This window comes from Pleurodeles waltl, chromosome 1_1 (genome assembly GCF_031143425.1).
Source record: "Pleurodeles waltl isolate 20211129_DDA chromosome 1_1, aPleWal1.hap1.20221129, whole genome shotgun sequence".
Taxonomy (NCBI): Eukaryota; Metazoa; Chordata; class Amphibia; order Caudata; family Salamandridae; genus Pleurodeles; species Pleurodeles waltl.
Window position 1 is genome coordinate 640,360,522 of NC_090436.1, and position 20,643 is coordinate 640,381,164.

General features: G+C 46.4%; 1 protein-coding gene across 1 annotated transcript in view; it reads left to right on the forward strand.

Moving 5' to 3' along the window:
• COMMD10 (COMM domain containing 10) overlaps positions 1 to 20,643 on the forward strand; it is a 769,929-nt gene that overhangs the window by 377,684 nt on the left and 371,602 nt on the right. The window lies entirely within an intron of this gene.

The following is a 20,643-nucleotide window of genomic DNA, read 5'->3' on the forward strand; positions in this document are numbered from 1 at the left end:
GGAGGTCGGAATCAGCCAGAAGTCAGCGCCACCCTGCTGATTACGACCTGGTTCTCCGCCAGCCTTTTCATAGAGGTTTCATAGAGCCTGATTTAAAACAAAAAAAAAGGAAAATAATTGACTGATTTGAAGAGAAAAAAGTGGACGATTATACATTATGGGGCTGATTCACAAAAGCATTTATGAGTATGGGTATTAGTGCTACCAGTGTACTCTTTTATATACTCATACATGCCTTTGTGAATCAGCCTGTAAACTTCTGACTTTCTATTATTAAAACTGCATAGAGGACACAGCCTTTTCTATTTGTAATAACTGTATGTTAATGTTCCCATTATGGATGTTTTGGGAACGAATTCATAAAAACATGTAAAGGTATATAAACTAGTAATACAAGAGCACTAGTTTATCTACTCCAAAACGCCTTTTGCGACTAGAACTTTAGATTTACTCTACCATAGATTTTATTCCATTTTTGTTTACACTGAAACTCACACAGTACACCCCAGAAATCCTCTTAAAGTTGTATGTTTCCAGGACTACTTCTTTATTTCTTCGCTTACTTCAGATGACAATTTGAATGTACTTAATTTCTCACATTCCTTTTCTTCACACGGAAAGAAGTTTTTATATGTAGATAAAATCTGTCTGATACTGTCCTCGAAATTATGAGTATGTTTGTGGCTTTTCTCAATGCCAATTTGTACTGTATATTTATTCCAGTTTTTGCTTAACCAAAGTAATGTGTACGTACGAAAATGTTTGAGAATACCCACATAGCTACAATTCTGTAGGTATTCGTTTCCCTCCTCCCAATTGCTTAGCAACTTTCATGGTCCTTCATATAATATTATACTTACAACTGCACCACGGATGCATATGAGATTCAGAATTGGAAAAGTCCATAAATAATAGTTTTGTTAATTACACTTTAAGAATTGCAACCCAAAAAATATTGTTTCAGTCGTAAATTATACTTATGATAACAAATGGTTTTGTGAATTTGGCCTTTAGTTGGCAGGCAACCTCTGGAACTTACTGTAAAGCTGAGAACTGTCTGAGCACCTTGTACGACTGGGACAAGAAATGACTGCCAGAGTGCAGGATTTGGTTAAGATGGGTGCTCATTTTCCCATTTTCCAGGTGATAAAATGCGAGTGAATTCATAGCTGCGGATAGGAATCGCTCTGGACTAGCCAGATTAATCCTGGGACCTGAGAGAATACAACTGATAGGCACCTCTTCCTGTTTTCTTCCCATCAGGGATCAAGGGTTAAATGAAAGGGGATAGATGGCCAATGTGACTGTTGCATTCAATTGCAGCACTGCTCGCTGTTTGCATATCTGCTGTACTTCTCAACTGCAGCATGGCCTCAGACAGTAGGTTTTCTAGAAATGTGAGAATTGTTCTCACAGCACTCTCCCCAAGTTGTTTATGCAGAAACGCAGAACTTTCAGTGAAATGTCAAACCTCCTGAAAACAAAAAAGGAATATACATAAAAGACACTACAAAAGCAACACTGAAGAATAAATAGAGAGAATGAGGGTGGGTGAAAAAGGGTACAGGTCAATAACCAGTGTACAATAAAAAACATTCTTATGTGGCACAAGTTCGCAAATATATAAACATTTGTGAATTTAAAAAATGAAAATATTAAATCAGGATCGAAGTTAGGTGTAGGGTGCATTAGGACACCCGAGCAGCTGACTGCATGGCATGGCTGCATGCACAGCAAGAGGCTTTACGCAGCAGGGATTGGGTGTTGAGTCGACACCCCTGCTTCTACCCAGTAGTGGTTCCTTAAAAAAACACTGAAAAAAGCACAGTTAAAATAACTATGGTTGGTTACATAGGAAAAGAACCCATGAAATTTACAGAAGAAAACACAGCTGAAGTGGTGTTACTGGTCCAAATTAATTCATAAAAACCATGGCATTTTCCAAATATGGTCTGCTTCACAATCTATTAACTCCTGCTGCCATCATGAAGACCATAACTAGCTTCCAGATCAGCTGTTTGTGGACTTAAAACTATTAAACATCACCTTTGAATAATAACACATATATAAACAAATCAATAATTCTGCATACATAGAGATGTCATCGATATTGTCAATGTTATGGTGATGTGTAATGTCATACAAATGTAATTGTTGCAATTTCTGATTACATGTGCCACATTATGTGTGATGTTATGACCAGTCCATTTTGGGGCTGCGTTGTGGTTTTTAACACCCGTACACACACAACCACAGCCTCGTTATCACCCGCTTAGATTACATTGAGCATTTACAATTTAAAAACACAAAATATGAGCTCCCTGCTCAAATGGCACAAGAGCATGACCATTGTAAATCCTGATGTATATAAATAGGCTCAGGGCATACTATCTACTACCATTAACAACACCAAGGCCTCTTCCTTCCAAAGCCTAGTCAGCTTGCTTGAAACTCACCCAAATTTCCTGCACGCAAAATCAACAGTCCACTCTTGCCATCATTTTACCTACTGCACACCCTTCTTTATCAGCCATTGATTTCGTTACATATGCCTTCACAAAAACTACCAACGTAAGAGAAACACCACTCATAAACTAACTTCCCTACCTCCTACCTCTTACGTCCCCACTGTACTCCAACTTCATATGTCATCACACCCTCACTCACTGAATTCATTCTCTATTCAAACCTGTTAGTCCTTCTTCTGCACCATCAGATCTGCTCTGATAACTCTCTGTTAACCTGCTTGTGTTTACCTCTGGGGTTCTTCTCAGTGAAACATTCACATGTGGCTTTAAATATAGCATCTACTGCTGTGGTTGAAACTTGCTTAAAGAGAGCTGCAGCTGATCAAAAATCTCCTTCAGTCTATCGCCCAGTACATCAGCTTCCAATTTTCTCTAAAATAGTGGAAAACTGGTTTTCAAGTAGCACACAGTCCATCTTCTGCAATCAGCATACTCAATCCCCCCCAATTCGGGCTTCCACAGCATTCACTTAACAGAAACTACACCTCGTCAACTTCATCTCCTTCGTCCATCACAATCACTTCACTTATGAACTCCTTGACTGCCTTCAGCACTGTAGAGCATCTTACCGCACTATCCTTCCTCAGTTCCCCAGTTATCTCTCTCCACTGCCTCCTCCCCCACCCCCCCCCCCCCCTCTTTCTCAGGAGCTTGTAACTTCAGGTTTTCCACACTACTAAGGCTGTGGCACCTTTTCTTTCGATTCAGCACCTCTCTTAGGAATCGTATATCTTTAGTTGGAATCTTATATAATATTTACGGCAATGGCATCCTTTTATCATTTTCCACTTTTTCACCCCTTGTTCAGTCGCAAATATTTAACTGTGTCACTTCAACCTAACATTTTAATTGCCATGGTCTCTCATGCTGAATTCCTAAAAAACCAAGGTGGTATATTTTCTCTCCTGATCAGCACTCATCAATGTATTTCATACAGCCAGTTTCCCTCTGATGTTTGCCTTCTCCACTACAAACTGGGAGATCTTTCCAGCCCATCCCCGAAAGTGAAAATATTCATAACTACGACTATTGCTGCTTCAGTGTACCAGCTATTCAATAGATCCGAGATGTGCCTACATAGAGCATTCAAGACGTGAGATATTGAATAATCCTCTCATATGTAGCAGAATGGATTGATATAATAGTATGTTCGGCCCTCCCCTGTCCCTGCTATTCCTTTGCCTTACTCAACAAGGCCATGCATTTCACCACTAAAACTGTATACTCTTGACATATTCCCACCTCATCATATCCCCATCCAACTGGGTAGCTGTCCACCAAAAAAGGGCGCTATACAAGCTGTAGACACCCCCACCTCTTTGATATTATATGCCAGTACACTCCGATACAAAAACTAATATATTCTAGTCTTTATCGACTAGCCTCTCCCAAACAGCTCTACGGTTTGGTTCTGTTTGTTTAAGGCTCTCTACACTGGTCCCCTCTATCACCAACCATACATACTCATACATGACCCTTTCTTCAGGAGCTCACACTGGCACTGAACTAAGTATTACAGTGAATACTTTTCCACTAATCCAAGTCTCTTTAAATAAGTAACAATGCTGTTTGTATTTCTCATTCAATATAAATGTGTAATTCCGTATGTGTTTAGTGCGTCCAACAGTGAATCTTGATTTGATGTTGGCCGCCTTACAGCTGTTGACCTATGTATGCACAGCACTTTAGTTCAAAATGTGGCTGCTATATACAGACATAGATAGAGCCTCCTCTGCTTGGCAGCAACGTAACCGTGAGAAAGGGGTTGGGTATGTTTTATTTTTTAAAACATTATTGTCTTTATTAAGGAGTATATACAGATGAAACCTTAAAAAATAATAAACCCCAAAACACAGCATCTCTGGTGTACAAATGATCAGACATTTTAGTAGCCACTTAACGTGTCATATATCAGAGGAGTACGTACACATGTTGCTTCAAACTACTGGTGTTTCCCTGGGCACCCCCTCTACTTGCACACAAGTGACTCAGCTTCAACACAGTACTTCATTCAATGCGTCCATTCTATCATGGAGGGGGCTGTTTCAAATCTCCAGTGATGTGCAATGTCTCATTTAGCGACAAACAAGGAAACCCTTGGCCACCAGTAGATGAATGTTTCACCTACTCCCCTATCCGACCATCAAGCCTACTATTGCAACTTTGGGCTCCATCAGAACCAGTTGCCGTGCCTCCTGAGTCATAGTATCGCAGGGCGCTCCTGTATTGGTGTATGATGGGCCCTGCCCATATTTTGTGGTAGAATGCTCCCAGTTTCACTTTGCATCTGAAACAATGGTAACCTACGCCGTGTTTCACTTTAATAAGCCTCACAGGGCTATCGTGGGTTGGGTTTGTTAACTCTCTCTATAAATTTGGTTTGTTGAAAAGTAGGACCAGCTCATGAATGAAGTAAACATCACGTGCCCCGCTGCTGCATCGAGCTTTTTCAATTCTGGCAGTAGCAACAAGAGGAACTGGAGCGAGCTATTGATATATACACAAAAATAATTAACTCACTGGTTCTACGTTCAATACTGCTGAATGTGGTTTCCTCATTTAAATCGTAATTTCTACACAAAATAATGCGTTGGGTCTCAAGATCAAAGCTTGTGGCTCTGACCTTCTGTTGCATTCCACATTTGTTTCTGAGGTTGAGAACTGCCCAGTAAGACACACAGAAGCTTGAGCAGCTAAATATTCCCCTCTCTGAGTCGCCTCTGCTCCTTCCAGACATACTGTACCTGCGCAGACTAAAATGGGGGGCCTTCTTTCAGACCGCTCACTAAATTATTCAAGGGAGCCGGCTAGGTGTTACTTACTCATCCCATAGCGTCTCAGATTGTCTGTCAGCACCTTGGGACTAAAAAAAGGCTGTCATGTAATTTCATCTTTCTGCAGCGGAAAACGAGCAAAACATTAATTACTTTAATTGGATCTGTTAATTAGCATCAGATATCGTTGCTGATCGTCAGACTCTCTCTCCTGCGGAGTCTTGACGTGTGGGCATTTGCTTTTAGTTTGACCGTGTTAAGAGGGCATTTTAGGTTACAGCTAAAGCATCCATCTGAGGCTGTGGAAAATAAGATGCTGAAAGTATTAATCCGTACAAATGGCTCCTCAAAACACTCAAGTTAATAAAGATTCTTGGCAGGTGGGAGATAAATGAAATTGCAGCTGGTCTGGCCACTGGTAACATCGCGTCCCTCTTGCAAGATTGACTTTCCATCCGCCAGGCAGCCTCTGCTCCAGCAGTGCTCTGGTCAGCTGCTGTCCCATGCAGTCTCTGTGGACCTCTGCGGGTGCAGAGCTGCCAAGGAACATCTTGATTTTGCGCTTACTGAATCCGGGATTGAACCCAACACATTGCTCTGGAGGACTTGGGGTAGGAAACACCCACCTTCTGGCTACTGATGCTGTGCCCTTTCCAAGCGTTTAGCAAGAAGCGAGGCGAACGCATACGTGTAGCGGTACAACATGGCTTTAGCAAATCATTAGCCAGCCTGGCTATTGACTCTTTTTTGGGTGTGTTCTCTCTTAATTTGATTTTGAGTTTGGCTCTAGAGACCAGAATGTTCGTTTTGGCCTAATCTTTATAATGACATAATGTACCAGTGTTCAGTACATAACAGTGGGTTGCGTTTTGTGCTGATAAAGGGACGAACAAACTGCAAGGTCACGGCAGCAATAGGCCGGTATTTGTCAGGTACCGCTTTTTGCCAAAATGTGCAGGTTTCCTTCTCACCCATTAACCAACTTTTCTCTCTGGCTGCGTAGCTTTCAGATTTTTAAACAGTTAATGTGCTAAATATAAGGTATTGCCTTAATGACATCGACTTGTGGACCTTAAACAGCGTCTCTTTGCAGGAGACAAAACAGAAATGTTTTTATACCATTTCTTTTTTGGAAAAATGGAACATCATACAATATTAACCTGAACACGTAGGAAGTGCCAATGAAGAACATGATCAAAATCAACTGATATTAATTCTAGGGGCTTCCAGAAAAGCACTGTCCACAAGGATTACGAATAATGAGTAATATCGTTTTTTTACAACAGTATAGCACAAGCATTTGCAATGCAATGGTCTCACGTTTGCTCGAGTTAGCGATATTAGCGATGTAAATTTCTAAATGGAACTTTCTTGCCAATCAAACTGAAAATAAAAAGCAAAACAGTTGACATAAGCGAGCCGATTCAAAGTGCTGCTGTGAGCAGGAGGAGAGACACAAAAGGAAAAAGAAGGTCGCTTGCAGTCAAAGTTATCGGCAAAAGTGCAATTATCCATGTAACAGGGTCGGTGGCAAAGGTAGTAATAAAAACACCCTAAGGAGGGACACACGTAAAGCAGTTACCAATGAAAACAAAGGATTTTTGAAAGGCAAGCCCATAAACAAGTGATTGTGATGGGGGGTGGTGGGTGTGGTTAAAAGCCCAGGTATATACCAACACGTCTGAAAAGCAGCTCTTGTGCACTGCTATGCTTAACCTAAAAACTGGTTACTCGTGTGAGTATGAAGGATATTACAGACAAGGGGATGGAACAGCATATGTGGCTTAGAAAGAGAATGGTTAGTATAGAGGGGTGAAGTAACACTGTTCATCCTACATCAGGCCACCTAACATACAGGTGGGGGTAGAGTGCCAGGAAGCAGGACTGAGGGGGCTAGAGGGAGGACTAATAAATGGATCAGGTTGGTTAGTATTAATTTAGGAGATGCATTTGAGTACGTTTTACTGTTGTTCTAAGCATTGGAGTGCCATGGTCAAGGCATGTAAGGTTCACAACATGCTTTTGCGGAAAGCAAACCTCAACCTTTATCTCAAGTAGAAGATTTGAAGGAGTGTCATGATATGTGTATCACCCTTGGGGGTATCTTGGCACTGAGCAGGTGTATGCGCCTAGTCCTGCCTATTGTAGGCTGGTTAATTGAAAAGCCAGGCCTCAAGCTTCTTACAGAATTCAAGAAGAGAGGAGGATCCTCTAATGTGAAGTGGGGTGCCTGTCCATGCTTTAGGAGCAATGTTAAAGAACACCTGTCCTCCTGATATAGTTCTGCATATGTGTGGTATGTGTGCGAGTAGGAGTCTTGCAGATTGGAGGTGTCTAAGGGGTTGGTGGAAGGAGATGAAACTTTTCAGGTAAGTAGGGCTTGAGTTGTGAGATTCCCCGAATGTTTGTGTGAGGAGTTTAAATTTAGCACATTTGTCGGGAGCCAGTGTAACTCTCTGAAGTGTGGTGTGATATGAGTTCTGTGTGGGAGGTTGAGGATGAGTCTGGGAGCTGAGTTGTGAATGGTTTGTAGTCTCCGCATGAGATGCTTGGTGATCCCGGCATAGAGGGTGTTCCTATAGTCTAACTTGTTAGTGACTAGGGCATGAATGACAGCTTTTTTCTAGTGTTGCCAGGGACCCATTTGACGATCTTCCCCTGCATCTTCAACGTGTGGAAGCAGAATGCAGTAACAGTTTTGACAACCATGCCTGCAAAGTATCTTAAGCTGTTTTTAAAGTGCTGTGGCAAAGCAATTAGAAGTGTGTAGATGTGAAGTTATTGCAACAAATTCAGTGTGCCCGTTTTCTGCCTACTGCAACATTGCAGGCTCTGTTTGGTCTCGAGCTGCGTGTTTGTTTATATTTTGGAGTGACTCCCATCAGTTTGACATCAGACTTTGAATCTTGTTCAGATTTTGCCCTAGAACCTCTGCTAAAACTTGATTCCACTCTTCCCTTTCTGTAAAGAACTTCTCCAAGTTAATCTTTGCAATCTCCCCAGGCTATTTAATTTCAAATCCCTTCAGTCTATTATTATTATTAACACCTTTATTTCAGAATTTTCACAGTTACAGAGTTTGAGGAGTAGCCCCCAGAGCATAAGGAAACATACAACCCATATTAACTTGTCACCCGCTGCATTCCACCTGAGCACCCACTTTGTCCTATAATAGAGCAGAACTAGACATAAACATTGCAGTAAGCACATACCAGGTAGGGAGCCCAATGCAGTTCGCCACACATAATAACAGCTCTTGGAGTGCTGAACTCAACACAGCAGTGATCACTGAGATGCTACCCTCCTTCCTCAGAGCCAGTGTCTATATCAGAGCCATCTTTACTATTCACATAGTCCTGGAAAACATCTAGCACTCCCACCCACATTGCAGTGTTTTCCTGTACCTTATCATCTGTTCTAGATTGTCTGATGTGTTGCTCTTCAGCCACCACCTATTCCGGTACATCCTTAACCCACAGACCCACCAAAGAGGTACAAGTGCCTATCCAACGGATGGCCACCCTCCTCTGTGCCAGTAGAATAGCAAGTTGCATGAATTTGTATATCTTACTACCCCTGGGCTGCTTCTCTATTCCTGACATACACTCCTGTGGTGTGGCTGGGAATGGGAACCGTACTGCAGCTTTGCTCCATGGAACTACCCCCTCCCAAAATAACCTCACGTCCCTGCAAACCCACGCAAAATGTAAGAAGGAAGCCTTAGGAACCAACGAACAAGCCAGCTCCCAGTCCTCATGTTAATGTTAAGTGTTTTATAAAAGCGTGCAATTACCCAGAGATGTCCTGGCCCTAAGTTCGCTACATGTGTGCAGCCCAAAATAAGATTATGTACGGAAAAGCAACGTTTTTAGTTATTTCCGGAAAGAAAGCAGGTTGGGCAGTGATTAAATATGATAGAGCAGGAGGTTCCAGCTTTTTGCTGTATTATTAACAAGACTCAAGCCTCCCCGATTGGTCATTTTAAATTTTGGATTAACCAATGTTTTGGATCCCGAAGTACGTAAACTCCGTCTTGGTTGATACCATTTGAATTTATGAATGAGATAGTATGGGCCAGTGAGATGCTATGCTTTATAGGCTGTGCATAAAACCTTAAACTGGATTTGTTTCCTAATGGGGAGCCAGTGCAATTGCTGAATTGCAGGGGAGGCAGATTTGAATTTAGGAATCCCTAGCAAGAGATGAGCGGCAGCATTTTGCAGCGTTTATATTTTATTTAAATGTTGCTGTTGCATACCGAGGTAGATGCCATTACAGTAATCCCGTTTTGAGAGCACCAGTGCCGTTATCAGTGTTTTCTGGGCCTCAAAGGGCAGGAAAGGAAGAATTGTTTTTATACTATTTCGGTACATAAAAAGTGGATGAGGTGACTGAGCTAACCTTGTCTCCAAAAGCAAGTTTGCTGTCCATAATAATTACCAAGTTCCTAGCCTTGTTCACCAGGATGGGTAAGGTTCCCAGGTCCTCTGGTCACCAGGTCACCACTGTGGTGTCCCACAGGACGTCTGGTTCCAGAAAGGAATCACCTATGTCTTCTCAGAATTAAGTTCAAGATAGTTTTTATCCATCCAATGACTTACTGCCAACATGCAGTCATGGAACTTGGGTCCTGTGCTCTTATTGTTCTTTCCCATGTCTAATACGATTTGTGTGTCATCGGCATAGGAGGTTAATGAGAAGCCAAATGATCTGATCAGGGTAGCCATTTCCGTAACATACATGTTAAACACTGTTGGGCTAAGTGAGGACCACTGTGGGATACCACACAGTATTGAGAAAGAATCTGACACAAAGTGACCTAAAGCTACCATTTGCTCTCGCTCAGAGAGAAAAAATTGTGGACGGGCAAGAGCAATCCCGCCAATTCCGATCTTTCGGAGTCGAACAACCAGCAGTTTGTGATGGATGATGTCAAAGGCTACGGATAGGTCGAGTAAGACGAGAGCTGCACTTCCTCCTCCATCCAGAGCAGCTCTGACCTCCTCTGTTGCTTTGATGAGTGCAGTCTCAGTGCTGTGCACACTGCGAAAGCCAAATTGGGTGGGGTCTAAAATTGCTTTCTATAAAATGTGAGAGCTGCTAATTCATAATGTTTTCAATGCTTTTCGCAGGTAGTGGGAGACGAGAAATGGGCATATAGTTGTTAGTATCACCTGGATTTAAACTGTGTTTCTTTAATAAAGGCAACATAGAGGGCACCTTCCAAGATTTGGGGACTTAACCAGTGCTGCACATGGAAATCAAGATTGGTGCAAGACTGGAGGCAATGATAGCTGGTGCTAATTTACTCACAGATGGGGACAAGGATCAAGCGTCGAACCTGATTTTGCCAGGAGAAGATGTTTTGTTGTTTGCTCTAGGGAAAGTGGAGAAAATTCTGAAAGACTGTGCTGTTCTGACCCAGGGTTTGCCTGTGTCAGAGTTTCCCTTCTCATTTCTTTGCTAGCACTGAACATCTGATAGATTTGTATGAACTTATCCTGAAAGAAGCTAGCAAGCGAATTACAAAACTCTTGATAGTGGTATGTTTTTTTTTTTACTGGGGCTGACAATAGTTTCTTCACTGCCTGAAATAACTCTTTGGGAGAATTCTTGCAAGTCTCAATTATTTGGGATATAATGTGATTTTTCCTTGATCAGCAAGGATTTATAATCTGCTAGACAGCGTTTATATTTTTCTTTCTCATCCACGCAATAGGCTTCTCTCCATTTGCGTTCTTGTCTTTTGCATCATTGTTTCGGGGCTCTTAGAGCATCTGTATACCAAGGCACTGAGGGTAAACTTCTGTGTGAGTGACACTTTTTGGTTGCCTACTGGATACTACTGAGTTTACCCAGTGAGAGGCTAGATCTAAGTCAGTTGATAGCACAGGCTGGCACTGTAGCAACTTCTGCTGAAATTCTTTGGGGCTAATCTTGGGACTCTGTGGATCACCCCCTGCCACATTGCCACCATCTGGTGTACTAGATAGAGATCCAGTAAATCTGTTCTTCCCCCGTCATAAGAAGTCTAGTTAGCGTCTCGCTGCCAATGCTGCCATCAGTAACCGTTTTTCCCAGTTGTCTGAGGCCCTGAGCTGCTGAGCTGCATACTGTAAGCAGACCGCATAATATTAGTGCTGCAAATCTGGTAGTGCCAGACCCCCTTCCACCATATCTCTCTTTAGCACTGACAGTGCCACCCTCCTCCACTGAGCCACCCATAACAGAGAGACCAATAAACTGTCCAATCTCCGGATGATCCCCTGACTGATAGGACACAGAAAATTCTGCAAAGCATATAAGCACCTGGGGAGGAAGAGCCTCTTGGCAATAGCCACCCTGCCCAAGAGTGAGAAGGGAAGCATTTTCCAAAATTGGATGGACCTGTGAAGCCCCCCCAACACCCTCATTATGTTATGTGGATTCTGACATGCCTCTGTATGAGCTACCATAATCCCCAGTGTTAGACTTTTCATCCTTGGCGTGGTCTCCCTTAACTTTTTGCCTCTGTTCCCCAGGTTGTTGATGTGTGCTGGACTCTGATTTTATTGCTATTGTTACTCTGGGCACTTTACCACTGCTAACCAGTGCTAAAGTGCAAGTGCTCCTGTTTAAAATGTGTACGTAATTGGTTCTCCATGATTGGCATATTTGTTTTACTGTTAAGTCCCTAGTAAAGTGCACTAGAGGTGCCCAGGGCCTGTAAATCAAATGCTACTAGTGGGCCTGCAGCACTGGTTGTGCCACCCACATAAGTAGCTCTGTAATCATGTCTCAGACCTGCCACTGCAGTGTCTGTGTGTGTATTTTTACACTGTAAATTCGACTTGGCAAGTGTACCCACTTGCCAGGCCTAAACCTTCCCTTTTCTTACATGTAAGGCACCCCTAAGGTAGGCCCTAGGTAGCCCCAAGGGCAGGGTGCAGTGTATGGATAAGGTAGGACATATAGTAATGTGGTTTATATGTCCTGACAGTGAAATACTGCTAAATTCGTTTTTCACTGTTGCAAGGACTCTCTCTCTCATAGGATAATATGGGGGCTACCTTTAAATATGATTAAAGCGTAGATTCCCCTAGAGAGTAGATGGACATGTGGAGTTTGGGGTCCCTGCGCTCACAATTTAAAAATACATCTTTTAGTAAAGTTGATTTTAAGATTGTGCGTTTGAAAATGCCACTTTTAGAAAGTGAGCATTTTCTTGCTTAAACCATTCTGTGACTCTGCCTTGTTTGTGGATTCCCTGTCTGGGTCAGTTTGACAGTTGGGTTGTTTTTCACCTCACACCAGACAGTGACACAAAGGGAGCTGGGGTGTAACCTGCATTTCCTGATTAGCCATCTCTGCTAGGAGGGAGGGGTGGAGTGGTCACTCTCATCTGAAAGGACTGTGCCTGCCTCTGACAATGCCGGCTCCAACCCCCTGGTGTGTGTCTGAGGCCTTGCCTGGGCAAGGCAGGATTTCACAAGTAGGTGTGAGTCCCCTTTGAAGAAAGGTGACTTCAAAGACTAAAATGGGTATAAGAAGGGCACCCAAATCTACAGACTTTAGAAACACTTCTGGAATCAAGAGGAACCTCTGCCTGGAGAAGAGCTGTTAGCTGAGGAGGAAGTGCTGCCCTGCCTGTGACTGTGCTTTGTGGAGCTTTCCTGCAGTGCTGCTTCTGCCAGAGTAAGAGGGCAAAGACTGGACTTTGTGTGCCTTCCATCTTGAGAAGAAATCTCCAAGGGCTTGATCTAGAGCTTGCCTCCTGTTGTTTGAAGTCTCAGGGACAGCAAAGACTTCTCTCCGCCAGCACCTGGAGCCTCTGGAGAGACTCCTACTCTGCCCTGTGGTGCCCATCCAGTCCTGGGACCCTGAAAGGAGAAGCTGGCAGCCTAAAGACAAGAAAATCCACGCACAGAGCGCCGTGCGGGGAAAAGTTCGACGCGAATCCGATCGGCGGCTGAAAAACGACGCGCCGCCAGCTCCGCGGCTGAGAAATGACGCTCGCAGGAAACGCGACCGAAGAATCGACGCACGGAGCAGGAGAAACGACGCGCAGCATCGCTGACGGAGGCTGGGAGATCGCAACCTGCGCGGCTGGATCGTCAACTCATCGTGCGGCTGGATTTTTGACTCGAGTACCGCCGTGCGGAGTTATTTTCGACGCACGCTCGCCCGTGCGGGGTTATTTTTGACGCACACCAGGTACATTTTCACTCTAGCAGCGCTAGTGTGTTTTTAAAACTACTTAAAGACTCTTTTTGATTTTTAATTAATAACTTGACTTGTGTATGGTGGATTTTTGTCGTTTTGGTCTTGTTTTGTTTAGATAAATATTTCCTATTTTTCTAAACCTGTGTTGTGTCATTTTGTAGTGTTTTCATTGAGTTACTGTGTGTGTTGGTACAAATACTTTACGCCTAGCACTCTGAGGTTAAGCCTACTGCTCTGCCAAGCTACCAAGGGGGTAAGCAGGGGTTAGCTGAGGGTGATTCTCTTTTACCCTGACTAGAGTGAGGGTCTTTGCTTGAACAGGGGGTAACCTGACTGTCAACCAAGGACCCCATTTCTAACATTGGTGATCAGCGGTCGGGATTTGGACTTGTATTTGTGCCTGACATACAGTGATTAAGTGTACACTACTGTTTGAGTTCAGACCACTACGTGACCACATACTACTAGTCTTGTGATTTTTGTTTTTTTCTATTTGGACTGTTTTTGCTCTGCATTCAGTTTCTTTTTTCGCTGATCCGGTGATTGACTTTTCTGGAACTTCATTTGAGAACTTGCTTTTCTGCATTTGGAACTTTGCACTCTTTTAACCTTTTATCATGTCTGTACTTGGAGATGCACCAGTTGAAGCTGTTTTTGACCTGAAGCAATTGGATAGTTATAACAAGGCTCAGCTAAAGCAGTTTTGTAAAAATGTTGGTTGTCCCATTAAGAGCTCTTCCAAGAAGGATGAGCTGAAAAAGGCGCTGAGGGCCTGGGTGACAACCAGAAGCACTGGAGGGCACACTGAGGATGAGGAGGATGAGGATGAGGAGAGAGAGCAATCAGTACAGAATGGTATATTGGGGGGGCCTGTTATTCCCAGGGAAGGAGTCTCTAGGGTAAGTAGCAGTGTATCCTCCAAGGGTCTGACACCTGAAGAGTTACAGGACAGACAGGCAGAGAGGGAGTACCAATTGGAGTTGAAAAAGCTCAGTCTAGAGGTGGAACAGAGAAAGCTGGCCATTGAGGAAAGGAAGTTAGCCATGGCTCATGAGCTCAGTTTAAAAGAGATAGATCAGAGGAGTCAGTCCAGTAGAGATGGTGGCAGCAATCCTACAGTGCAGCCTGAGAGAAGGGTACACATCCCAAAAGACCTTGTGAGGGATTATAAGAGGGATGATGATATCTGCTTGTGGTTCAAGGGTTATGAGTCAGCTCTCCACATGATCCTGGTCCCTGAAGCTCATTGGGGGGCAGCCCTGTGGAAGCATTTTGAGGCAGAGGGGAGGGACACACTGACAGCCTTAGGGGATGCTCAGGATCTCACCTACCCTGTCATGAAGGAGGCCTTACTTACCAGGTACGGTCTCACCCCTGAGCAGTACAAGGAGAAGTTTAGATCCTACAAGAGAAAGGAATCCCAAACATGGTTGGAATGTGTTGATTCTTTTTGCAGGTCACTGGATGGTTGGGTGAAGGGCAGTAAGGTAAACACGTATGAGGGGCTTTACAATTTAATTGCTTGGGAGCACTTGTACAGTTTATGTTTTCCAGAGCTGCGCCAGCACCTCATTGACAGCAAGCTGACTGACCCCAGGAAGCTTGCACAGGAAGCGGACCGCTGGGAGAGTACCAGGGTCCAAAAGAGGTATGGGGGAGACCACGCCAAGGGTGGGCAGGGTCCCTCTCAGAAGAAAGGGGGGGTAAGGGCAAACAGGGGGAGCTCAATAAAGGGCCCCAAACTGATCCCCAGTGTAAGGATTCCCAACCCCCCAGTGAAAAGAAGCCATGGTTGTCCAAAGGGAAGCCAGTGGCAGGTGGTCCCCCACGTAAGTGCTATGCATGTGACCAGGTGGGTCATGTGAGGGGGGACCCCAAATGCCCCAGAAGTACACCAGCACCCACTGGTGCACCGTCCCAGGGTTTGGCCAGTGTAGCGCTTGGGGAGGAGTTGGTTTCAGGTGGGTGGGAACCAGCAGAAATGACCCTTGTCTCACTAGGGGACAGTGAGATGGTCCAGAGAAACCTAGTGCCTGATAACACTAAGAAGTACAGGCAATGGGTGACCATCAATGGACAGAGGGTGGAGGCTCTGAGAGACACAGGAGCCAGTGTGACTACAGTGAGGAGTCACCTGGTGTCTGAAGAGCAGATTGATCCCCGGGTACTTCACCAAGTAGTTGCGGTAGACAACTCTGAGCGCCTCTGCAGAGTGGCGCAGGTTCCCTTTGAATGGGGGGGGGTCTCAGGTTCCTGGAAAGTAGCTGTGAGTCCAACCATGCCTGTTGATTGTTTGCTAGGTAACGACCTGGAGGATTCCCCTTGGAAGGAGGTGGAACACAGGTCTCACTTTGAGATGTTGGGTCTGCCTGGGTGGGTATGTGTATCCACCCGGTCTATGGCAGCCAATCAGGGTAGTCAAGAGCCCCTGGAGCCTGAAACAGTGGCCCAGGGGACCGCCAAGAAGAGGAAGGGCAGGGGGCGCGGGAAACCGGCCCCCGAGGTTCCTACGGTCCGGGAGGAGGCAGAGCCTGAGGGTGACGCCCCGGAACCTACAGGGGAGCAGGTGGCTGAACTGGGGGAGGTCCCTGAGCTGTCGCAGTGGCAGCAGGAAGGGGGACCCACCAGGGAAGCATTCTGCACAGCGCAGAAGGAGTGCCCTACTCTTGAGGGGCTGCGGCAGCAGCCTGCAGCCCAGGCGGCTGGCGAGGCGCCAGGTACTCACCTGATTTACTGGGAGGATGGCCTCCTGTATAGTGAGCCTAAGGTTCCTGAGCCTGGGTCAGCTCGTATGCTGGTGGTACCCCAGTGCTTCAGGGCCTTCCTACTGGGTTTGGCTCATGATGTGCCTTTGGCAGGACATCTAGGGCAGGACAAGACCTATAAGAGGCTTGTCTCCCACTTTTACTGGCCCTTGATGCACAAGCAGTCAGCTGCTTATTGTAGGTCTTGTCAGACTTGTCAGGCAAGTGGCAAGAGTGGGGGGAAATGCAAAGCTCCCCTCCAACCTTTACCTGTAGTCAGTACTCCCTTTGAAAGGGTAGGAATTGACATTGTGGGGCCTCTGGATCCCAAGACAGCCATGGGCAACAGGTTCATCCTGGTCTTGGTGGACCATGCCAGGCGGTACCCAGAAGCCATTCCTCTAAGGACGGTCACTGCCCCCGTGGTGGGACGTGCCTTGATGGGGGTTTTTACCCGCATGGGGTTCCCCAAGGAGGTGGTATCTGATAGAGGTACAAACTTCATATCCACTTATATGAAGTCTCTGTGGAAGGTGTGTGGGGTAACCTACAAGTTCACCACCCCTTACCACCCCCAAAGTAATGGTCTGGTTGAGAGATTCAACCGCACCTTGAAAGGCATGATTCAGGGCCTGTCAGAGCCCTTGAGGCGTAAGTGGGACGTCCTCTTGCCATGCCTTCTGTTCGCTTACAGGGAGGTGCCTCAAAAGGGACTTGGCTTTAGCCCCTTTGAGCTCATCTATGGCCACCCTGTGAGGGGACCGCTCAGTCTGGTGAAGGAGGCTTTGGAGAAAGCTCCTAGTAAACCACCCCAGGATGTATTTAGCTACATGCTGGCACTAAGAAACCAGACTGCCCGCTTCAGGAGTCTCGCTCAGGAGAACCTGGAAGCAAACCAGGAGGATATGAAACGGTGGTACGACCAGAATGCCACTCTGGTTGAGTTTCAGCCTGGACAAAAAGTGTGGGTCATGGCACCAGTGGAGCCTAGGGCTCTCCAAGATAAGTGGACTGGGCCTTTTGAGGTGGTGGAAAGAAAGAGCGAGGTCACCTATCTGGTAGACTTACAATCCCCCAGGAACCCTTTGAGGGTCCTACATGTCAACCGCCTCAAACCACACTTTGAGCGAACTGAGCTATCCATGCTTCTAGCGACAGATGACGGGGTGGAGGAAGAGAGTGAGCCTCTTCCTGACCTCCTGTCTGCAGGAGAGAAAGATGGGTCTGTGGAGGGAGTGATCCTCTCCCCCTCCCTGACTGAGGAACAGCAGAGGGACTGTCGCCACGTGCTGGTACAGTTCGCCTCGCTGTTTTCCCTGATCCCAGGAGTCACACACCTGTGCACACATGATGTGGACACTGGGGACAGTACACCTGTTAAACATAAGGTTTACAGGGTGACTGACAGGGTCAGGGCTTGCATTAAGGAGGAAGTCTCCAAAATGTTAACCCTAGGGGTTATTGAGCGCTCCAGCAGTCCTTGGGCCAGCCCAGTGGTCTTGGTCCCAAAGGCTGCTGCTCCTGGTGCCACTCCAGAACTTAGGTTCTGTGTGGACTACCGGGGTCTCAATGCGGTCAGCAAGACTGACGCACACCCCATCCCCCGAGCTGATGAGCTCATTGATCGGTTAGGAGCTGCCAAGTACCTCAGTACGTTTGATTTAACATCTGGGTACTGGCAGATTGCCTTAACTGAGGGGGCAAAGGAGAGGTCAGCATTCTCTACCCCAGATGGGCACTTCCACTTCAATGTGATGCCCTTTGGGATGAAGAACGCCCCTGCCACCTTTCAGAGGTTGGTCAGCCAGGTGTTGGCAGGACTGGATGAGTTCAGTGCCGCCTACCTGGATGACATTGCTGTGTTTAGTTCCACATGGGAGGAACACCTGCAACACCTCTGGAGAGTGTTAGAGGCCCTGCAGAAGGCAGGCCTCACTATGAAGGCGAGCAAGTGCCAAATAGGGCAGGGTTCTGTGGTGTACTTAGGACACCAGGTGGGGAGTGGCCAGGTAGCACCCCTACAGCCTAAAATTGATACGATTCTGGCTTGGGAGCCTCCCAAGACCCAGACTGAAGTGAGAGCCTTTTTAGGTCTCACAGGATAGTACCGGAGGTTTGTTAAGGGATATGGTACCATTGTTACCCCCTTAACTGAGTTGACTTCCAAGAAGCAACCCAAGAAAGTGATCTGGACAGAGGCTTGCCAGAACGCTTTTGATGCCCTGAAGGCTGCCATGTGCACAGCACCTGTGCTGCAGGCACCTGACTACTCCAAGGAGTTTGTTGTGCAAACAGACGCCTCAGAGCATGGTTTTGGAGCAGTACTCTCACAGCTTAATGAAGAGGGCCTAGATCAACCCGTAGCCTTCATTAGCAGGAGGTTACTACCCAGTGAACGTAGGTGGAGTGCCATAGAACGCGAAGCGTTTGCTGTGGTCTGGGCACTGAAGAAGCTAAGACCCTACTTGTTTGGGACTCACTTCCGAGTTCAGACCGACCACAGGCCCCTCAGATGGTTAATGCAGATGGGGGGTGAGAATCCAAAACTGTTGAGGTGGTCCATTTCCCTACAGGGGATGGACTTTACGGTGGAACATCGTCCTGGTACAGAGCACGCCAATGCTGATGGTCTGTCCAGGTTCTTCCGCCTTAGTGATGAGAACTCCCATGAGGTTGGGTAGTTGCTCCCCACTTTTAGCTGGGGGGGGACACGTGTTAGACTTTTCATCCTTGGCGTGGTCTCCCTTAACTTTTTGCCTCTGTTCCCCAGGTTGTTGATGTGTGCTGGACTCTGATTTTATTGCTATTGTTACTCTGGGCACTTTACCACTGCTAACCAGTGCAAGTGCTCCTGTTTAAAATGTGTACGTAATTGGTTCTCCATGATTGGCATATTTGTTTTACTGTTAAGTCCCTAGTAAAGTGCACTAGTTGTGCCCAGGGCCTGTAAATCAAATGCTACTAGTGGGCCTGCAGCACTGGTTGTGCCACCCACATAAGTAGCTCTGTAATCATGTCTCAGACCTGCCACTGCAGTGTCTGTGTGTGTATTTTTACACTGTAAATTCGACTTGGCAAGTGTACCCACTTGCCAGGCCTAAACCTTCCCTTTTCTTACATGTAAGGCACCCCTAAGGTAGGCCCTAGGTAGCCCCAAGGGCAGGGTGCAGTGTATGGATAAGGTAGGACATATAGGGGGTCATTCTGACTCCCGCCGGGCGCGGTCACTGCGCGCCCGGCGGGAGCCGCCAAAATACCGTACCGCGGTCGGAAGACCACGGCGGGTATTTTGAGTTTTCCCCTGGGCTGGCGGGCGGCCTTCAAAAGGCCGCCCGCCAGCCCAGGGGAAAACGACCTTCCCACCATGAAGCCGGCTCGTAATCGAGCCGGCGGAGTGGGAAGGTGCGACGGGTGCTACTGCACCCGTCGCGTATTTCACAGTCTGCTATGCAGACAGTGAAATACAAGCGGGGCCCTCTTACGGGGGCCCCTGCAGTGCCCATGCCATTGGCATGGGCACTGCAGGGGCCCCCAGGGGCCCCGCGACACCCCCTACCGCCATCCTGTTCCTGGCGGGCGAACCGCCAGGAACAGGATGGCGGTAGGGGGTGTCAGAATCCCCAAGGCGGCGCAGCAAGCTGCGCCGCCTTGGAGGATTCTGACGGGCAGCGGAAAACCGGCGGGAGACCGCCGGTTTTCCTGCACTGACCGCGGCCAAAGCGCCGCGGTCAGAATGCCCTGCGGGGCACCGCCGGTCTGTCGGCGGTGCTCCCGCCGAGCCGGGGTCAGAATGACCCCCATAGTAATGTGGTTTATATGTCCTGACAGTGAAATACTGCTAAATTCGTTTTTCACTGTTGCAAGGACTGTCTCTCTCATAGGATAATATGGGGGCTACCTTTAAATATGATTAAAGCGTAGATTCCCCTAGAGAGTAGATGGACATGTGGAGTTTGGGGTCCCTGCGCTCACAATTTAAAAATACATCTTTTAGTAAAGTTGATTTTAAGATTGTGCGTTTGAAAATGCCACTTTTAGAAAGTGAGCATTTTCTTGCTTAAACCATTCTGTGACTCTGCCTTGTTTGTGGATTCCCTGTCTGGGTCAGTTTGACAGTTGGGTTGTTTTTCACCTCACACCAGACAGTGACACAAAGGGAGCTGGGGTGTAACCTGCATTTCCTGATTAGCCATCTCTGCTAGGAGGGAGGGGTGGAGTGGTCACTCTCATCTGAAAGGACTGTGCCTGCCTCTGACAATGCCGGCTCCAACCCCCTGGTGTGTGTCTGAGGCCTTGCCTGGGCAAGGCAGGATTTCACAAGTAGGTGTGAGTCCCCTTTGAAGAAAGGTGACTTCAAAGACTAAAATGGGTATAAGAAGGGCACCCAAATCTACA